The sequence below is a fragment of the Marmota flaviventris genome, chromosome 1 (assembly GCF_047511675.1).
Source record: "Marmota flaviventris isolate mMarFla1 chromosome 1, mMarFla1.hap1, whole genome shotgun sequence".
In the NCBI taxonomy this organism is placed as follows: Eukaryota; Metazoa; Chordata; class Mammalia; order Rodentia; family Sciuridae; genus Marmota; species Marmota flaviventris.
In genome coordinates this window covers 136,944,823-136,963,473 of record NC_092498.1, presented here as the reverse complement: position 1 = coordinate 136,963,473, position 18,651 = coordinate 136,944,823, and the positions used below count along the sequence as shown (strand labels likewise).

At 39.7% G+C, this 18,651-nt stretch overlaps 1 pseudogene; it reads right to left on the bottom strand.

Annotated features, from left to right (window-relative positions):
• Positions 1–3,435: 3,435 nt before the first annotated feature.
• LOC114103481 (large ribosomal subunit protein uL23 pseudogene) lies at positions 3,436–3,911 on the bottom strand (annotated as a pseudogene).
• Between the last annotated feature and the right edge of the window lie 14,740 nt (positions 3,912–18,651).

Genomic DNA, 18,651 nt, shown 5'->3' with positions numbered 1-18,651 from the left:
TCAGGCATTCTATGGGAGAAAAGCTTTTCTCATTTGGGTAGATGATATCTCCCTAAACTATTTTCTCCTTAAGAGGCAGAGCTGGGGCTGAGGATATAGCTCAGGTGGTAGACTGCTTGCCTTGCATGCACAAGGCCCTGGGTTTGATCCCCAGCAGCAAAAAACCAACCAAACAAAAAGAGGCAGAGCCTAAGAAATGTCCCCAGCCAAGAATGGATATACTGGGCTGGGGCTAGGGCTCAGCGATAGAGCACTTGCCTGGCATGTGTGAGGCAAGGGGTTCAATTCTCAGCACCATATATAAATAAATAAAATAAAGGTCTATCAACAACTTAAAAAAAAAAAAAAGAATGGACATGCTGTGAAAAGAATGAGCTCTTTTGTAGATAACTCATAAATTGCGTGTGTGCACGCACACTCTCTCTCTCTCTCTCTCACACACACACACACACACACACAAAATCCTTAAATGGATTAAAAGCCCTCTATTCAATACATTGCTCCCTGCAGAGCCTGCTTTATGGGCATGTGACCTGTGTGGTCCCACACTTTTGTTTTGCATTACCCAACAAATTATGTAGTTAGTCCTGCCTCTCACCTTCCAAAAGACTCCACATCATAACACCATTATCTTGGGGTTTAGAAGTTGAACATGCTGGGGGACACAAACATTCTGATCATAGTAGAAGGTGATCCAGGGATTAGTAACAGTAGGAAGCCACCACAATAATACTGGTGGGATAGGAAGAGATGGTGCAGCCAGAGGTCAGGCCAGAGTACTTGGAGGAGGCTATCATGATGGCAGGCCTGCTCAGGCATCTCAGCCAAAAATGATTCTGGAAATACTGTCCAAAGCAAAGAGAAATGGAGAGATACTTCCAGCATCTTCCCTTCCTGCCTTCCAGCCTCCAGCCAGTGCCTTCCAAGGACTGAGCCCAGCAGGAAGCCTGGAAAAACTCTTCCTGCATGTCCCTCATCTTGGGACACAGAGCAGGCAGGTGTGTCATATAGGTAAATGACAAATACAGTAAATATATATTCATTGAGTAAGTATTTACTGAGTACCAGAAACCATAGTACATGCTGGGCTGCACATCCTTGATCAAAATAGATAAGGGCCCAGGTTTAAGATAAGAATTGTTTCAAGACCTCAATGAGAAATGTAAACCACAGGAAGACACAGGTCTCAAAAATAGGTCACAGTAATTTTTTACCATTTCCCTTACCAATTAAAACGCTGTTATTGGCATATGTTAAGTTAACCAAAGTGCTTTCCAGAGAGAAGCAGCTCCTTCGAACCCCAGGGGCACTCAACCACTGAGCTACATCCCAGTCCTTTTTATTTTTTATTTTTAAGACAGGGGTCTTTCTGAGTTACTGAGCCTCCCCAGTCACTGGCATCACAGTTGTGCTGTCACCATATCCAGCTTACTGTATTATCTTTGTCAACGGAAGTACTTGCAGGTTTGGAGTTAGGAGTTCATTTATTTTTGGTATAATTACAGGATACATTCAGGGATACATTCTTTCCTCCATTCTCCTTTTCTTCTTTTCTTTCTTGATGCTGGAGATTGGATCCAGGGCTTGTATATTCTAGGCAGATGCTCTACCACTGAGCTGTACCCCAGCCCCAAGGATGCATTCTGGGCTTTTTGGTTTATTTAAAAATTCCTGAACTATCCATTGATCCCCCAAAGGGAATGAGAGACACTTTGTACAAAGCCATCCTTTTTGGTTTATTTAGTTGTACATGGACACAATATTTTATTTATTTTTATGTGGTGGCTCAGGATTTAACCCAGTGCCTCACCATGCAAGGCTAGTGCTCTACCACTGAGGTACAACCATTGCCCTTATTTTGTATTTAAGATGGGGTCTCATTATGTTGCCCAGACTGGCCTTGAACTCCCTGTCTCAACTGATCCTCCTACCTCAACCTCTTGAGTAGCAGGCATTACAGGTACATGCCATTGATCCTGGCTTAGGAATCTTTCTTTTTTTGAAACAGGGTCTCACTAAGTTGCTGACATTGACTTCAATGTGTGATCCTCCTGTCTCAGCCTCCTGAGTAGCTGGGATTAAAGATGTGTACCACAGGGACTGGCGGGACTTGTTCTTGTAAGTTATTTGGGGTTAGAGAGTGACAGTTATACATAAAAAATTTTTAATTGGCTTTCTGAAATCTGGGCAGCAGTAACAGTAACAAAAGCTATGGATTTCATTCATCACTCAAGGTATTAAACCTAAATCTAAACCATGAATAAGAAAATCTCATGTACTATTCTATGTATCATTCCAAAGGACTGTAGAAAAAGTCTGTTCACATGTAGTAGACTGTATCAGTTAGCTTTTGCTGTGAAACAAACAGTAACTTATTGTGAGGTGTATACAGCAGTAAACATTCCTTTAGTTTACTCTTTTGTGGGCTGGATGTTCTCAGCCAGCCTTGGCAAGGATGGCTTTGTACCAAGTGTCTCTCATTCCCTTTTGGGGATCAATGGATAGTTCAGGAATATTCTCATCGCAATGGCAAATGAGCAAGACAGCGAGCATTGTCGTTCAAGTGCTTTTGATACCTTTGGCCAAAAAAAGTTATATGACCAAATCCCAAACTAAGAAGTAGCAAAGCAAACACATTAGAAATAAACTTAGCTATAAGCTTTTACATTGCAGTGCACCAGCTTATCTGGGCGGCTGTTATTCTTTGATGCTTGGTTTCATCATCTTAAAAATACACATTTATCACGTTTGCCTCTCAGAATTGTTATGAGGATTAAATGAAGTAGTGTTTGTGGAAGCATGTTGTGAACAGTTAACTGCTGTTCACGTTAAGGTGTGTGGGAAATGTCCTGGTGGTGTTTGCTCTGTTGTCAAACACAGAGGAGAGCCAAGAGGCTTTAGTTTGCTGCAGTCTTTCAAGTGCTTTCTTCTGGCAAGTGGGACTTCTCTCCCCAGTGAAAACCAGCCCACTGTCAGCTTTCAGGAAGACCTGCTTTGATTGTTTTTAAACTACCAACAAAATGAAATATGCTTTTCAGAGGTAATTCAAAGAGACAAAAGGTTTGGATTCTCTCAAGGTGTGTGAACACAATTTGGTGTTACCTGAGAGGTTGGAGAGGGGAAAGAAGCCTGCATCCCAGTTAGATTTCAGGAGAAAAATACAGGGATGTCCCTGCAGCGTTGTTCCTGGAAATCCCAACCTGGAAATGACCCAAATGTTTATCACTGAGAGTGTGAGGGTCTCACTGTGTACTCTACACACAACAGAGTCATAGCTGTGGGAAGAATGATTCGTAGTTACATGCAGCAGTAGATGGACCTAATTGTCGTAATGCTGAGTGCAAGAAGAAAGGTGTACACACCTGTGATTTTCTTTTTTAATGTTTATGTTGGAAAAAAAGAAAGTATATTTAGAATTAGACAGCTGGACTCTTTTTAGATGATCCCAATTTTATTGGCAACGTCCAAAGCATCATAATCAGGAGCCAGTCGAACATACACCTTTTTCTCTCCGTCAGGCCTGATCAGGGTGTTAACCTTGGCCACATCAGTGTCATAGAGCTTCTTTACAGCTTGTTTGATCTGGTGTTTGTTGGCCTTGACATCCACAATAAATACAAGTGTGCTGTTGTCTTCAGTCTTCTTCATGGCTGACTCAGCGGTCAGAGGGAATTTGATGATGGCATAGAGGTCAAGCTTGTTTTCCTGGGAGCGCTCTTCCGAGGATATTTGGGCTGCCTCCGGAGCCACAATGTCTTGGGTCAACGGAAGGTAGGTGACGTGTGGATCTTCTTTTTTTGACTGTGGACACCCTTCAACACTGCTTTCTTGGCTTTCAAAGCTTTTGCTTTGGCTTCAGCTTTGGGAGGGGCAGGAGCTTCCTTCTTAGCTTTCGGTGCCATCTTGGTGAAAAGGCACACCTGTGATTTTTCATTTATAAAAGTTCCAAATAACAGCAACAACAACAAAACAAGTCTAGGTTAAGTAGGCATGAAATTATAAGTGGTAAAACTGCAAAGAAAGGGTTTGGGGGTAGTTCAGTGGTGCCGTGTGTGTTTCGAGGCTAGAAAGTGAAGCCTCATACCCATTAGCAGTTATTCTTCTTACCTTCTTTCCTCTAGCCCCTGGCACTAGCCACTCTGCTTTATGCATCTCTGAATTTACCAAATCTGGACCTTTCATAGAAATTGAATTATATAGTATATGGTGTATGTTTGTGATTAGTGTCTTTCATTTTTCATGTTTTCAAGGTTTTTCCACATTGTGGTATGTATTAGTACATTATTATATTTTATGGCTGAATAATATTCCATTGTATGATAGACAACTTTTTGTTTATTTACTTATCAATTGATGAATATTGGGTTGTTTTTACTTTTGGGCTAATATGGATAATGCCTCTCCAAGCATTTGTGTTCAATTTTTTGTGTGGATATATGCTTTTATTTCTTTTGGTATTTACCTAAGAGTGGAATTGAAGGGTCATATGGAAAATTCTGTTTCACATTTTGAAGAACTGCCAAACAGTGTTCCAAAGTAGCTGTACTATTTTACATTCCAATCAGTAATATATATGGATCTTAATTTTTCTACATCTTTGATATTTGTGATTGTTTTTCTTTTCAAATTTAGACATCCTAGTAGGTGTGAAATAGTAACTCACTATGATTTGGTTTGTATTTCCCTAATAAATAATGATATTGAACTCAGTATATATTGGTTAAATTCATGAATAACCATGTAAATTTTCAAATTAAATAGTCGTGGTACAATTTATTTATTTATTTTTGTACTGGGGGTTGAACTCAGGGGCACTCAACCACTGAGCCACATCCCCAGCCCTATTTTGTATTTTATTTAGAGACAGGGTCTCACTGAGTTTCTTAGCGCCTTGATGTTGCTGAGGCTGGCTGTAATCTCGGGATCTTCCTGCTTCAGCCCCCAGAACTTCTGGAATTACAAGTATGTGCCACCATGCCTGGCCTATTAATTTATTTTTTCAATGCTGGGGATTTAACCCAAAGGCACTCTATGATTGAGCTTCAGCACCAGCTCTTTTTTTATTTTTTATTTTGAGACAGGGTCTAACTTAGTTGCAGAGGCTGGCCTCAGACTTGGGATCCTCCTGCCTTAGTCTCCTGAATGGTTGAGATTACAGGTGTGTGCCATTGTACCTGGCTATATTAGTTTTTAAAATTAATACTTTAGTTGTTTTCTAGTTGTAAAAGTAATACATACTCAAATGGTTTTCCCCCAAATCAGAGTAGAATCTACCTTATGGGGAGGGAGGGAGTCAGGCTCATGGGAAAAATGCTTTCTTCCTTACCTGGTTTATAGTACAGAATACAGAGTTACTTTGTAATTATTGCCTAACCCATACATACAAATTGTATACACTTTTCTGTATGCATGTTTTATGATCTCATTGTTGAAATTTTGGAAGGCAAATGTTTTGTGTTATTAAGGATAAGTTAAGGGGCTGGGGATGTGGCTCAAGCGGTAGTGTGCTCTCCTGGCATGTGTGCGGCCCGGTTCGATCCTCAGCACCACATACAAAACAAAGATGTTGTGTCCGCCGAAAACTAAAAAATAAATATTAAAAATTCTCTCTCTCTCTCTCTCTCCCTCCCTCCCTCCCTCCCTCTCTCACTCTATCTTAAAAAAAAAAAAAAAAAAAGGATAAGTTAACTTGAATTTTTTCCACCACCCAAGCATATTAGTTGTTTTTTCTGGCAATGGGAAAAAGAGTATTTGTTGCCTTTTGTTGGAGGAAAAAGAAATTTCAAGAAGTTGCCAGCAGGTGGTGCAATGAAACAGTAGTTAATCTTGCAAACCAAAAAGCAAACCAAAACAAAAACATAAAAAGCAGCCAACATTTACTTGGTCACTAGAAAATTTTTCTTGTGAAATTTTTAGCCATATCTACCATTATACAAAATAATAAATGTGGCTTAATTGAAGACCCATTAGACTTAATTCTTCAAATGCATCAAACAAAAGATAAAAACAGATACTTTTTTTTTTTTTTCTGCTTCTGCTTGATTGTTTCTTCAAAATAATGGGTTTGGGAGGATACTGGAATTTTTGTGTCTACAACAGATGAGAACAGCAAAGGTTTCTTCTTATAAATTTGTCCCTCAAAATATTCTATGGCTTTTGACATGAATTAGGAAGGATTCAATTTCTAAACTTTTATCAAGCACTTCCTTCATTTCATATCTGGTTGATAATGGCCTTTGGAGTTTGAGGGAGTTTTCATAATAGTAAAAAGACATTTAAATTTGGACACAAAGCTAAAAGAGGGATTATCATTCTCATCATAACTTTCATTAATATACATTTATTTGGAGCCAGGCATGGTGGTGCACACTTGTAATCCCAGCAACTCAGGTGGCTGAGACAGGAGGATTTCAAGTTCAAAGCCAGTCTCAGCAACTTGGAGAGGCCCTAAGCAATTTAGCAAACTTGTTTCAAAATAAAAAGGGCTGGAGATAGTGACAAAGCGCCCCTGAGTTCATTCCCTAGTACCAAAACCAAAACAAAACAAACCATTTATTTGGTGCTGATAATGTGGCTTAGTGGTAGATTGCTTGCCTAACATGCAAGGTCCTGGGTTCAGTCCACAATACTGCCAAAATAAAAATAAAAAGAGATATTCATTTGAGGCAGACAAGGTATCTTCATTGGGGAGAGGAGGGTGGTGGTAATGGAAGATGGACTGCATATCAGAAGTTGTGATTAGATGAGTAAATATTCTATGCATAATGTACTTTTCCAATCCTGTTGGAGAAAGTAGCAAATATGGAATAGGAAGGAAACTAGAATGAACCATATGAATTGAATATTGGTTTAGTTTTCTAAATCTGTGGATAAATATAGTTATAAAGGTATAAATGTATATAAGCACATACATGCATGTGTGTATGTACACACATGCACATTACACACATGTACATACATGTACACATAATACAGAGAGTCCCTAGATCCATTATCTGAAAGAGCCTGAGAGTAGTGATACCACATCATGATGAAACATCTTTGCCAAAGAATATGGAAATACTGGGGCTGGGGTTGTAACTCAGTGGTAGAGCACTTGTCTAGCATGTGCGAGGTGCTGGGTTTGATCCTCAGCACCTCATAAAAATAAATAAAATAAAGGCATTGTGTCCAACTACAACTAAAAAATTAAAAAAAAAAAGAATATGGAAATATTCAAAGCAAGATGGGACTTTTTCTCAGTAGCCAAGTCTCTAACAATTTAAGCGTTAAAATACATAGTTGGGGCTGGGATTGTGGCTTAGTGGCAGAGTACTTGCCTCATACATGTGAGACACTAGGTTCGATCCTTAGGACCACACATAAAAATAAATAAATAAAATAAAGGTGTTCATCTACAACTAAAAAACTATTTTTTTAAAACTTTATTTATTTATTTATTTATTTATGTGGTGCTGAGGATCAAACCCAGGGCCTTGCATGTGCTAGGCGAGCACTCTACCACTGAGCCACAACCTCAGCCCTAAAAAACTATTTTAAAAAATATATAGTTATAGTAGCTGGTCACCATGTTGTGTGCCTATAGTTCCAACTACTCAGGAGACTGTTAGGAGGATTTCTTGAACCCTGAAATTCAAGATCAGCCTGGGAAATACAAGGAGACTAGGTCTCTTAAAAATACAAAACAAGGCCAGGTGCAGTGGTGCATGCTTGTAATCCCAGCAGCTCAGGAGGCTGAGGCAGGAGGATATCGAATTCAAAGCCAGCTTCAAAAATTTAGCGAGGCCCTAAGCAATTCAGTGAGACCCTGTCTCTAAATAAATACAAAAAAGGGCTGGGGATGAGGCTCAGTAGTTAAGTGACCCTGGATTCAATCTCTGGTACCAAAAAAAAAAAAAAAACAACCAAACAAACAAAACAAAAAATAAAAAACCCAAGAACAACAAAACCCATAGTTATAATATTGGATCATACATAAGTCATTGACTAAAGAGGAAATCATGAGTTCATGCTGTTATAAATAAATGGCATGAAATGAAGAACAAAATACTTATTAAAGTGCCTCCCCAGGCTGGGGTTGTGGCTCAGTGGTAGAGCATGCTTGCCTAGAATGTGAGAGGCCCTGGGTTCAATCCTCAGCACCACATATAAACAAAATAAAAGTATTGTGTCCAACAACAACTAAAAAATAAATTTAAAAAACAGTGTCTCCCCATAAAATACTTAAAGGTTACAAGGGGAATAAGAGTATCTATAGCCAGGCACAGTGGCACACAGCTATAATTCCAGTGATTCGGGAGGTGGGGATTGCAAGTTCAAAGCCAGCCTCAGCAATTTAGTGAGGCCCTAGGTAATTTAGGGAAATCCTGTCTCAAAAATCAAGAAAAGTGGGGCTGGGGATGTGGCTCAGGCATAAATAAATAAATAAAAAGGGCTGAGGATGTGGCTCAGTGGCTGAGTACCCCTGAGTTTAATCCCTGGTACCAGAAAATAAAAAGAAAAAAAAATCACAATATGATACCCATTCTACACAAAACCTCAAGGAGGGTTAAATTAAAAACTCAGATTATAATAGTAACAAGTGTTGGTGAGGGTGTGGAGAAATTGAAGCTTTCATATGTTGTTGGTAAGGATGTAAGGTGGTGTGTCTCCACTCTGGAATACAGTGTAACAATTTCTTAAAATGTTAAACACAGAGTTATACTATGACTCAATAATTCCATTCTTAGATGTATAACCAAGACAAATCAGAACATAGGTCCACAAAAACTTGTGCATGAATATTTGTAGCAGTACTACTCATAATAGCCAAAAAGTGGAAAAAACCCAAGTTTCCATGAATTGATGAATAGATTAAAAAGTGGAATGGGATATTATTCAGTGATGAATGAAACATGCTAGCCTACAGAGTTCATGCTAGAATACCATTTCAAAAACAATGACTCATCCAACAAATAATAATAACAATATTAGAATGTTTAAGTCTAGTTAACTTCAAAGCACGAATGTGAATACTTAGATTTAGCTGATTCTCTGAGAGTTATAATAAATAAGATGATAACAACAACAAAATGTTAAATTAAGTGGAAAGCAAATATCTACAGATCATTTCCTGGGAAAGTAGTTTTGATTTGATAAATATACCATGGTTATGTCAACCATCAATGTTAGGAGAAGCTGGGTGTAGTATATATGGGAACTTTGTACTATCTTTACAGCTTTTAGGTATATTTTTAAACATACCTAAATAAAATATTTATTTTAAAGAAAACATGAATATATAAAGCTAATACTTTTTAGTGCTGGGGCTACATCCCCAGTCCTGTTTATTTTTAATTTTATTATTTATTTATCATGGTACTGGGGATTGAACCCAGGGGTACTTTATCACTGAGCTACATCCCAGTCCTTTTTATTTTTCATTTTGAGACACAGTCTTACTAAGTTATTGAGGGTCTTGTAAGTTGCCCAGTCTGGCCTTGAACTTGTGATCATCCTATATCAGTTCCAGAGTCACTGGGATTATAGGTGTGCACCACCATGGCCAGGTAGAATTTACAGACTTTACAGAGAGAGTAAATGAGGTACAGGGTTACCAATCTAATGATTTGGTAGAATTGAGATTTAAACTTTTTTTTTTTTTTTTAAGTGACAGGGTCTCATTATGTTGCCCAGGCTAGCCTTGAACTCCTGGGTTCAAGTGATCCACCTGCCTCAGCTCGTTTAGTAGCTGTAGAGCTAAGATTTGAACTCTGGTCTGACTGACTGGGCCTAGCCCCTAATCATAGCCTATGACCAATATGGAATTTAGTCACCCTCCTATACCTCCTACCCCCGCCAGATTAAATAACACAAATAACTACATAAGGACATAAAGAACATTCTGATGTTTGAACAATAAACTTTAATTGCATGACTTTTTTTGGGGTGGGTGGGTGGGTACTGGGGATTGAACTCAGGACACTCCATCACTGAGCCATATCCCCAACCCTTTTTGTATCTTATTTAGAGACAAGGTCTCACTGAGGTGCTTAGCACCTTGCTTTTGCTGAGGGTGGCTTTGAACTCAGGATCCTCCTGTCTCAGCCTCCTGAGCCACTGGGATTACAGGCATGCACCACTGCGCCTAGCCTAATTGCGTGACATTTAATAGAAATAGCTCTGGAGAGGAAGGAAAACCCAACCCAAACTCAGTTTTCCTGCCGTACACTCACAACACAGCTCACCTCTGCTACCTGCAGAGTATGGAGTTTGCTACTTACCAGCAAGTAAGCAGTCATTTCTGTAGCCATTTTGACACCAGCTGGGTGGTCTCAAATCCAATTCAGTGTTAATTCACTGTCTACCTAGAGGAAGAACAGATCCCCCAAGACTGCCACCTTAAAAAAAAACCCTGTGTTTTCCCTGTGATTGTATAAATTGAGGTTTTTCATAGCCCCCTTCTTGGGTTTGATTAATTTGTTTAAGTGACTCACAGAACTTAGGAAAACATTTACTAATATTTACTGGTACATGATTAAGGATATTACAAAGGATATGGATGAATAAGGCAAGGTATAGGGAAGGGACATAGAGCTTCCATAACTTCGTTGGGGGCATCACACTCCAGTAACCTTCAATATATTCAGGTATCTGAAAGCTCTCTGAGTCTTGTCTTTTTTTTTCCTGTACCAGGGATTGAGCCCAGGGACTTTTGCCGAGTCATATTCCCCAGGCTTTTTTTTTTTTTTTTGAGACAAGGTCTCACTAAGTTGCTTAGGACCTTGATAAATTGCTGAGGCTGGCTTTGAACTTGTGATCCTCCTGCCTCAGCCTCCTAAGTCGCTGGGATTATAGGCAAGCATCACCGTGCCCAGACCTTCTTCTTTTTTCTTTTCTTAAAATTTTTTTTCTTTTAGTTGTAGATGGACACAATACCTTTATTTTGTTTGTTTATTTTTATGTGGTGCTGAGGATGAAACCCAGTGCCTCACATGTCCGAGGCAAGCGCTCTACTGCTGAGCCACAACCCCAGCTCCCCTTCTTGTTTTTTTTTTGTTTTGTTTTTTGTAGTTGTAGATGGACAGAATGCCTTTATTTTATTTGTTTACTGTAATTTTTATGTGGTGCTGAGGATTGTACCCAGTGCCTCAAGCATGCTAGGCAAGTTCTCTGCCGCTGAGTTATAGCCCCAGCCCCTCTTTTTTTTTTTTTTAAGGAGACTTCATTGCATAGGCATGATTGCTGGTAGACTGGGTGGGAAAGCCCAGCAAAGCCTGCTGATTCAGATTCTTGGCCTCTCCATGGAACATGGAACATTCCTTCCTCCAGGGCATGAGGCAGGACCCCTCTGGAATGAAGGGGGTCTTATGACCTACTGTTGGAAGAGGTAGGTCAAAGAATTTCTTTACAACCAGCTCCAAGCCAGAAAGGCAAAAGATTAGTTTCATGACCTGCCTTGGGGTGGGGGGGGGAGGAGGAGGAGGAGGAAGATCTATTATTTACTTTATAAACCTGTGAACATATCAAGGTGGATTTTTGTTGTTGTTGTTATTGTTGTAGTTGGACACTTTATCCCCTCAAGGTGGGGGTTTTAAATTACCACTAAATATATGAATAAGTTTACCAAAAATGTTACCAATATTATGTTGCACTAAATTTACCCAGATGCATGAATTTCAGGGCACATGAATTATCATATAACTTTAATCAGTATGAACATGTTATATTTGGTCCTACTTTAAAAAAATTTAACCAAATGTGATTATTTTTTTTTAATGAGTCACATCCTAGTCCTTTTTATTTTTAATTTTTGAGATAGTGTCTCATTAAATTGCTTAGGGACTTGCCGAATTGCTGAAACTGACCTTAAACTTGTGCTCCTCCTGCTTTAACCTACCGAGTTACTCAGATTATAGTCTTATGCCACTGCACCTGGCCCAAATGTGATTTAATATATCCGTTTATAGGTATCCATTTAGTTCCCATAATTATCAGTTTAATAGCCATATAGCATTACATGATACAGGCAAACCATACAGGTAAAGCTTACTCAACCATTTCCCTAGAGCTGGGCATTTGGGATGATTCCAGTTTGTGGCTGATCTGAAAAGTGCTGCTATTATCTTTACATAAATTGCTTATTATAATCTTGTGGACTATTTTGAACAAGAACATTTGAGGAAAGAAGATGAAGGAAAAGTCTCTGTATTTTTTTTTCTTTTTTTCTTTTGGCAGTACTGGGGATTGAACCCAGGGTCTTATACATGCTGGGTAAATCCTCTACCACTGAGCTACATTTCCAGAAAGTCCCTGGAATTTTAACTTTGCCTTGGACAGGTGTACTTTTTTTTTTTTTTTTTTTAAGAATTGGCACTAAGTATTTTTAGCCACATATAAGTTAATTCAGCTATTTGTAGTTGGGTGATCTTGGGTAATTTCCTTTATCTAGTTATACCTTGGTCTGCAGCATTGTCTGGGAGTTTATAGAATTAAAGGATCTTGGGCTTCTCCTAGAATCTTCTGAATCAGAATCTGTATTTTGTGGTACTGGGGATTGAACTCAGGGGCACGTTATCACTGTACCACTGGGTTTCATCCTCATCCCTGCCCCCCCACACTTTTTTGAGATATGGTCTTACTAAATTGCCTAGGTCAGCCTCCAAAATGTCCTTCTTTCTCAGCCTCCCTAGTGGCTGATATTATAGGCCTGCACCACCAGTGATGAGTCAGAATCTATATTCTAATAACATCCCCAGGAGGTGGCTTATGGGCACCTTAAAAGTTGGAGAAATTGGGCTGGGGATATAGCTCAGTTGGTCAAGTGATCATCTCGCATGCACTACTAGGCCCTGGGTTCGATCCCACAAAAAAAAAAAAAAAAAAAGGAGAAATCAACCTGGCATGGTGGTGCCCTAATCCCAGCAGCTTGGGATGCTGAGGCAGGAGGATCATGAGTTTAAAGGTAGCCTCAGCAAAAACTGAGGCGCTAAGCAACTCAGTGACCCTGTCTCTAAATAAAATACAAAATACGTCTGGGGATGTGGGGCTCAGTTGTCAAGTGCCTCTGAGTGCAATCCCTGGTACAAAAAAACAAACAAACAAAAAAACAAAGTTGGAGAAATCAAACCTGGTGTGCACTGGCATACATCTGTAATCCTGGGTTCAACCTCCCAGGAACAACAGTAATAATAAGTTGGAGAAATTTTGCTTTAAGAGTACAGATAGTCCCCCACTAATTATGGTTAGGCTTTAGATTTTTTGACTCTCTGGTGGAGGGAAAGCAATATGCACTCAGTGGGAAACAGCTGACATGCTACAGTGTGCTATGTTGCTACACTGTAATGATTGGTAGATTAGGTGTATTAAATGCATTTTGGACTTAAAGTTGTTTTCACCCTATGAGGTGTTTATTAGGATGTAACCCTGCTGTAAATCAGTGAATGTCTGTGCTGTGAATAATTATGGTCCTTCCATATAAGGTTGTCATGAAGAGTTAATGCACATTATATAGTATATAGAGGAGCACAGCACATATCGCTATGCAACCTTTTTTATTTTTTTCTTTTCTTTTTGAGACAAGGTCTCACAAAGTTTCGGAGGCTGGCTTTGAACTGTAATCCTCGTACCTCAGTTTCCCAAGCTGATGGGAAACTTACAGGTGTGCCCTGCCATCCTGGACAGCTGCATACTGCTCTGTGTGCTTCTTGTGACTCTCTGCAGTTGCTAAGTCCTCAGGCTGGTGGTCCTTAAGTGGAGTGCCTTATAAGAACAAATAGGGGGACTGGGAATGTAGCTCAGTGATAGTTTCCTTGCCTAGGCTTGTGAGGCCTTGGGTTCAACTGCCAGCACTGAAAAAAAGAAAGAACAAAGTGGCTTAATGGTGCATTCCTGCAATTCCAGAGACTCAGGAGGCTGAGGCATGAGGATCCAAAGTTTGAGGCCAGCCTGGGAAACTAGTGAAACCCTGTCTAAAAATTAAAAAATTAAAATTTACTGGCAGTGTTACTAAGTGGTAAAGCACTTGACTAGCATGTACAAGACTGTGGGTTTAATCCCCAGCACTGCAAAACAAAACAAAACAAGACAAAAGAAACCAGGAACAAATACATGAGAATTCCCTTGGTAGTGTGGGCAAGGGGTGGAGGAGGATGGTCTTACTACATACTTTCTCACTCATCATAATCAAAGTCCCTAAGAAGAGTCAGATTCAGCCCCAGGTTATTTATGAGTAAGTCTGAAAGTGCCTGGGACAGGAACCCAGCCAGGGCAGCAGCCAGGTAAGACTTGATACTGCTGGCACCTGCGGAAGTTAATTTGATGGGAGTGTCCAGCCTGTGCTATTTATATCAAGGGCTCATGGATAGTGGCACATGGAGTTCTGATCCCACAGAGAGAATAGTCCCCCAGGTTTGCAACCTGACCTGCTGACTAGCCTGCCCCATGAGGTGGCATATTTCTAGATCTCTCTCTGGGGGACAAGGCCAGCCTCTACTGCCCAGGGGCAGTTTGTAGCCAAAGGACCTGTTCAGAATGTGCAGCTGCAAGGGGAGGCAAAGGGGCATCTTCCCAAGTCTTCTGTGGAGTAACATTTTATTCATCCTTTAGAACACTGTGTTTTCTTTTGATTCTGTTAATCCCAGTTAAGTAAATCATTTTCTGCTTCCTGGTATTCCAGTGATGTAACTAGTTTTTGGAATCTTCATGACACATTAGTTCAATATCTTCAGGAGTCTCTAATTCATTTATCTCCAGAGGCCAGAAGATAACATGAATACATGGAGTAGGCTGGGTCAAGACAATAGAGCTCAGTGGGGATGATGGCAAATGACAGGCCTTGTGTGAAGGGGCATCTGTTACTCCCTTCTAAGCCAATTGCCATGCAGGAGTATGAGGCCAGTGTGATCACATCTTTCAATTTATCAAAAGAGACTGAATAAACCCAGAGTGATGGTGCATGTCTATAATTCCAGCTACTCGGGAGACTCTGGCAGGAGGATTGCAAGTTTAAGGCCAGCCTCAATAATTTAGCAAGGTAAGCAGCTTAGCAAGACCCTTTCTCAAAATTAAAAATAAAAAGGTCTGGCAGTGTGGGTCAGTGGTAGAGTGCCTCTGGATTCAATCCCCAGTAACAACAACAATAAAAAAGAATGTCTAGATTTTTATATAAAATCTTTTTTTTAAATTTAGAAACTCTTACATAAATATTTATAGCAACTTTATTAAAAATCAACCCAGCGGCTGGGGTTGTGGCTCAGTGGTAGAGCGCTCGCTTAGCGCATGTGAGGCCCTGGGTTCGATCCTTAGCACCACATAAAAACAAATAAATAAAACAAAGGTATTGTGTCCAACTACAACTAGAAAATAAATATCTTAGAAAAAAAAAAATCAACCCAAACTTGTAAGACCCCAAAGTCCCTCTACTGGCCATTAAACAAACTGTGACATACGCACATAATGAAATTGTGCTCAGGAAAAAAAAAAGAAGAAAGGAAAGAGAAGAAAAAAGGACTGAATGGCTAATATAGACAAGAGCATGGATGAATGGCAAATGCTTTATGCTGACCAATGTGTAGTATCAGGAACCAGATTTACTTTCTTACTGGAAAAAATTCCCCAAACAGACAATGGACATCAGTCAATGAAGGACAGTGATCCCTGAAAGACAGGAAACAAATGGATTTAGCCCTACAATTGCCCCAGCTTCCTGTCTTGAGAATTTCCAGGCTATAGGCAAGAGTGGGGGATTCCAGGTGGAATCTGGCAGAGGCCCTGAATTGAGAAGACAGGGCTGAGAGTCTGGGAGGACCAAGGAGTCTGGAGTTCTAGAGAGGAGACGGCTGTATTCACATAATTCCCGAGGTCTGCAGTCAGCTCCTGACCAGCAGTCAGCTGAATACTGTCTGGCTCCTTCAAGTGAGGGCAGTGACCCAGGCCAGAAAAAAAAAAAACCATCTGAAAAGGGTAGAGGTATAAGTGTGTGATACTTATGCACATCAAGGAGAGTGCTTGTACAGCAGGCAGCCTGGAAAACTTTATGATTCATGGGACATCTGTCTTACCTCAGTAGTGGGGAAAAATTAGCTCTTAACTAGGCACTGTTTGGGTTGCACTTAAATTTTAAAACAAGATGTATGGGTGGTGACACACACCTGTAAGCCAGTTTCTTGGGACTTGCAATCTTCCTGCTCAGTCTCCTAAACCTGGGATTATAGGCACGTGCCTCTGTATCAGCCCATTTTTAGCTACTTGGGAGGCTGAGGCAGAAGGATCACAAGTTTGAGTCCAGACTTGGCTATTCAGCAAGACCTTGTCTCAAGAAACAAAAAGGGAGTTGGGGCTGGGGCTTAGCAGTAGAGCACCCACCTAGTGCGTGTGAGGCCCTGGGTTTGATCTTCAGCACCACATAAAAAGTAAATTAAATAAAGGTATTGTGTCAAACTACAACTAAAAAATAAATATAAAAAAAAAAAAAGAAAAAAAAAAAAAAGGACTGGGAATGTAATTAGTGGTTAAGTGCCCCTGGTATCCCACCTCACCAAAACAACAACAACAACAAAACCCAGAAACCAAAACTGGGAACTGGGGATGTAGCTCAGTGGTAAAGTGCCCCTAGTTTCGATTCCCAGTACCAAAACAAAACCCCAAACAGAATATGTTTAGAAATTCCAAAATACAAGAAAGGAAGGATGAGGAAGGAAGGAGAAAGGAAAGGAAAGGATGAAGAGGAGGGAGAAGAATAAAAAGGAGAGAGGAAATACCTGAAAAGGAAAATTCACAGATTCCACAGTGTCTGACATACAGTCAATAATAACCAGACATTTTATCAAGAGAAAAATAGATTAATCAAAATCACACAGATTGCCAGGCATGGTGGTGCACGCCTGTAATCCCAGCAGCTCAGGAGGCTGAGATAGGAGGATCGTGAGTTAAAAGCCAACTTCAGCAACGGTGAGGCACTAAGCAACTCAGTGAGACCCTGTTTATAAATAAAATACAAAAATTGGGCTGGGGATGTGGCTCAGTGGTTGAGTGCCCCTGAGCTCAATCCCCAGTACCAAAACAAACAAACAAAAACAGAAAAACAAACAAAACCTATAGATGTTAAAATTAGACAAGGAATTTAAAATAGTTACTGTGTTTCACATATTTACAAGGTCAAGTAGTAGTATAGAAGATATAAAAAAGATCCAAGTATAACTTCTAGTTGGGATAGGATTAATGGTGGATTAGATGTTTTTAGAAGAAAAGATTAACAAACTAGAAGACCACTAGGAAGTGAACACTAGGAACTGTCCTTTTTTGGTTTGTGATCACATACATAACTGTGTATTTATCAAAACTCATGCAACTGTACATCAAAAAGAGTGAATTTTATTATATATAAACTTTACTTCACTAAATCTTACAAAAAGTAATTCTTCGAATATGATGTCTGAAATTTACTTGAAAATAATACAAAAGGCAAACAAATGGGTAGAGATGTAGATAATATAAGATTGGCTATCAGTTGATGTGTTGAAACTGAGTGTTGGGCGCTGTTCTTTCTGCTTCTGGGTATGTCTGAAGTTTTCTCTATAAAGACAAAACAAAACACAGCACTGAGGATGTAGCTCTGAGGTAGAGTATTTGCCTAGTATTCCTGAAGCTGTGGGTTCAATCCTTTTCATTACAAAAACAAAAACAAACAAAAGCCCATAAATGCTTTAGGTTGGGTTTTTAGACTGTCTAGAATCTAAACTCTATGAGGACAGAAGTTTTTGTCTTGTTTTGTTAGTTGCTCTATCCCCAAAGCCTGGAACAGTGACAGCCACAGTAAATATTTTTAGAATAGATAAATGAGGGATTGTTTCTCTTCAGTTTCTCTCTCTCTTTCTTTCTAGTACTGGGGATTGAAAACTAGGGGTGCTTTACCACTGAGCTTATAACCCCAGCCATTTTGTTTTGTTTTGTTTTGAGACAGTGTCTAGCCCAGGATGACCCCAAATTTGGGATCATCCTGTCTCAGCCTCCTGACTGGCTGGGATTACCTATGTTCACTGTGCCTAGCTCAGGTTTTCATTCCAGCATTGGATCCTGGAAAGTACTTATGGAAAGACAGCAACCAAACTTCATGAACTTTATGCACTACCCACCCTAGGGTCTGACACTCACTTGCAATACAATAAACAGTTTCTGAATATGATTGTCCATATCCCACCAATGAGCTTGGGGATATTTGATTTATTAATTGATATATTACTTGTTTGGGAGTCACATATTAGAACCTTAATTCAAAATTATTTATTATTTATTATTATTATTATTTTTGTACCAGGGAATGAATCCATGGGTGCTAAACCATTGAGCCACATCCCTAGCCCTTTTTATACTTTATATTGAGACAGGGTCTTCCTAAATTGCTTAGGGCCTTGATAAATTGCTGAGGGTGGCTTTGAAATTGTGATCCTCTTGCCTCAGCCTCCTGAGCTGCTAGGATTACAGGTGTGTGCCACTGGTTAGATCTTAGGAAGATTGCATCCCTTTTTAGGCTCAATAAGGTTTCAAGTGCATATGTGTGCATATGTGCTTTTTTTGGGCAGTACTATGGATTAAACTCAGTGGCACTCTATCACTGAGCCACATCCCTGGCCCTATTTTGTATTTTATTTAGAGACAGAGTCTCATTGAGTT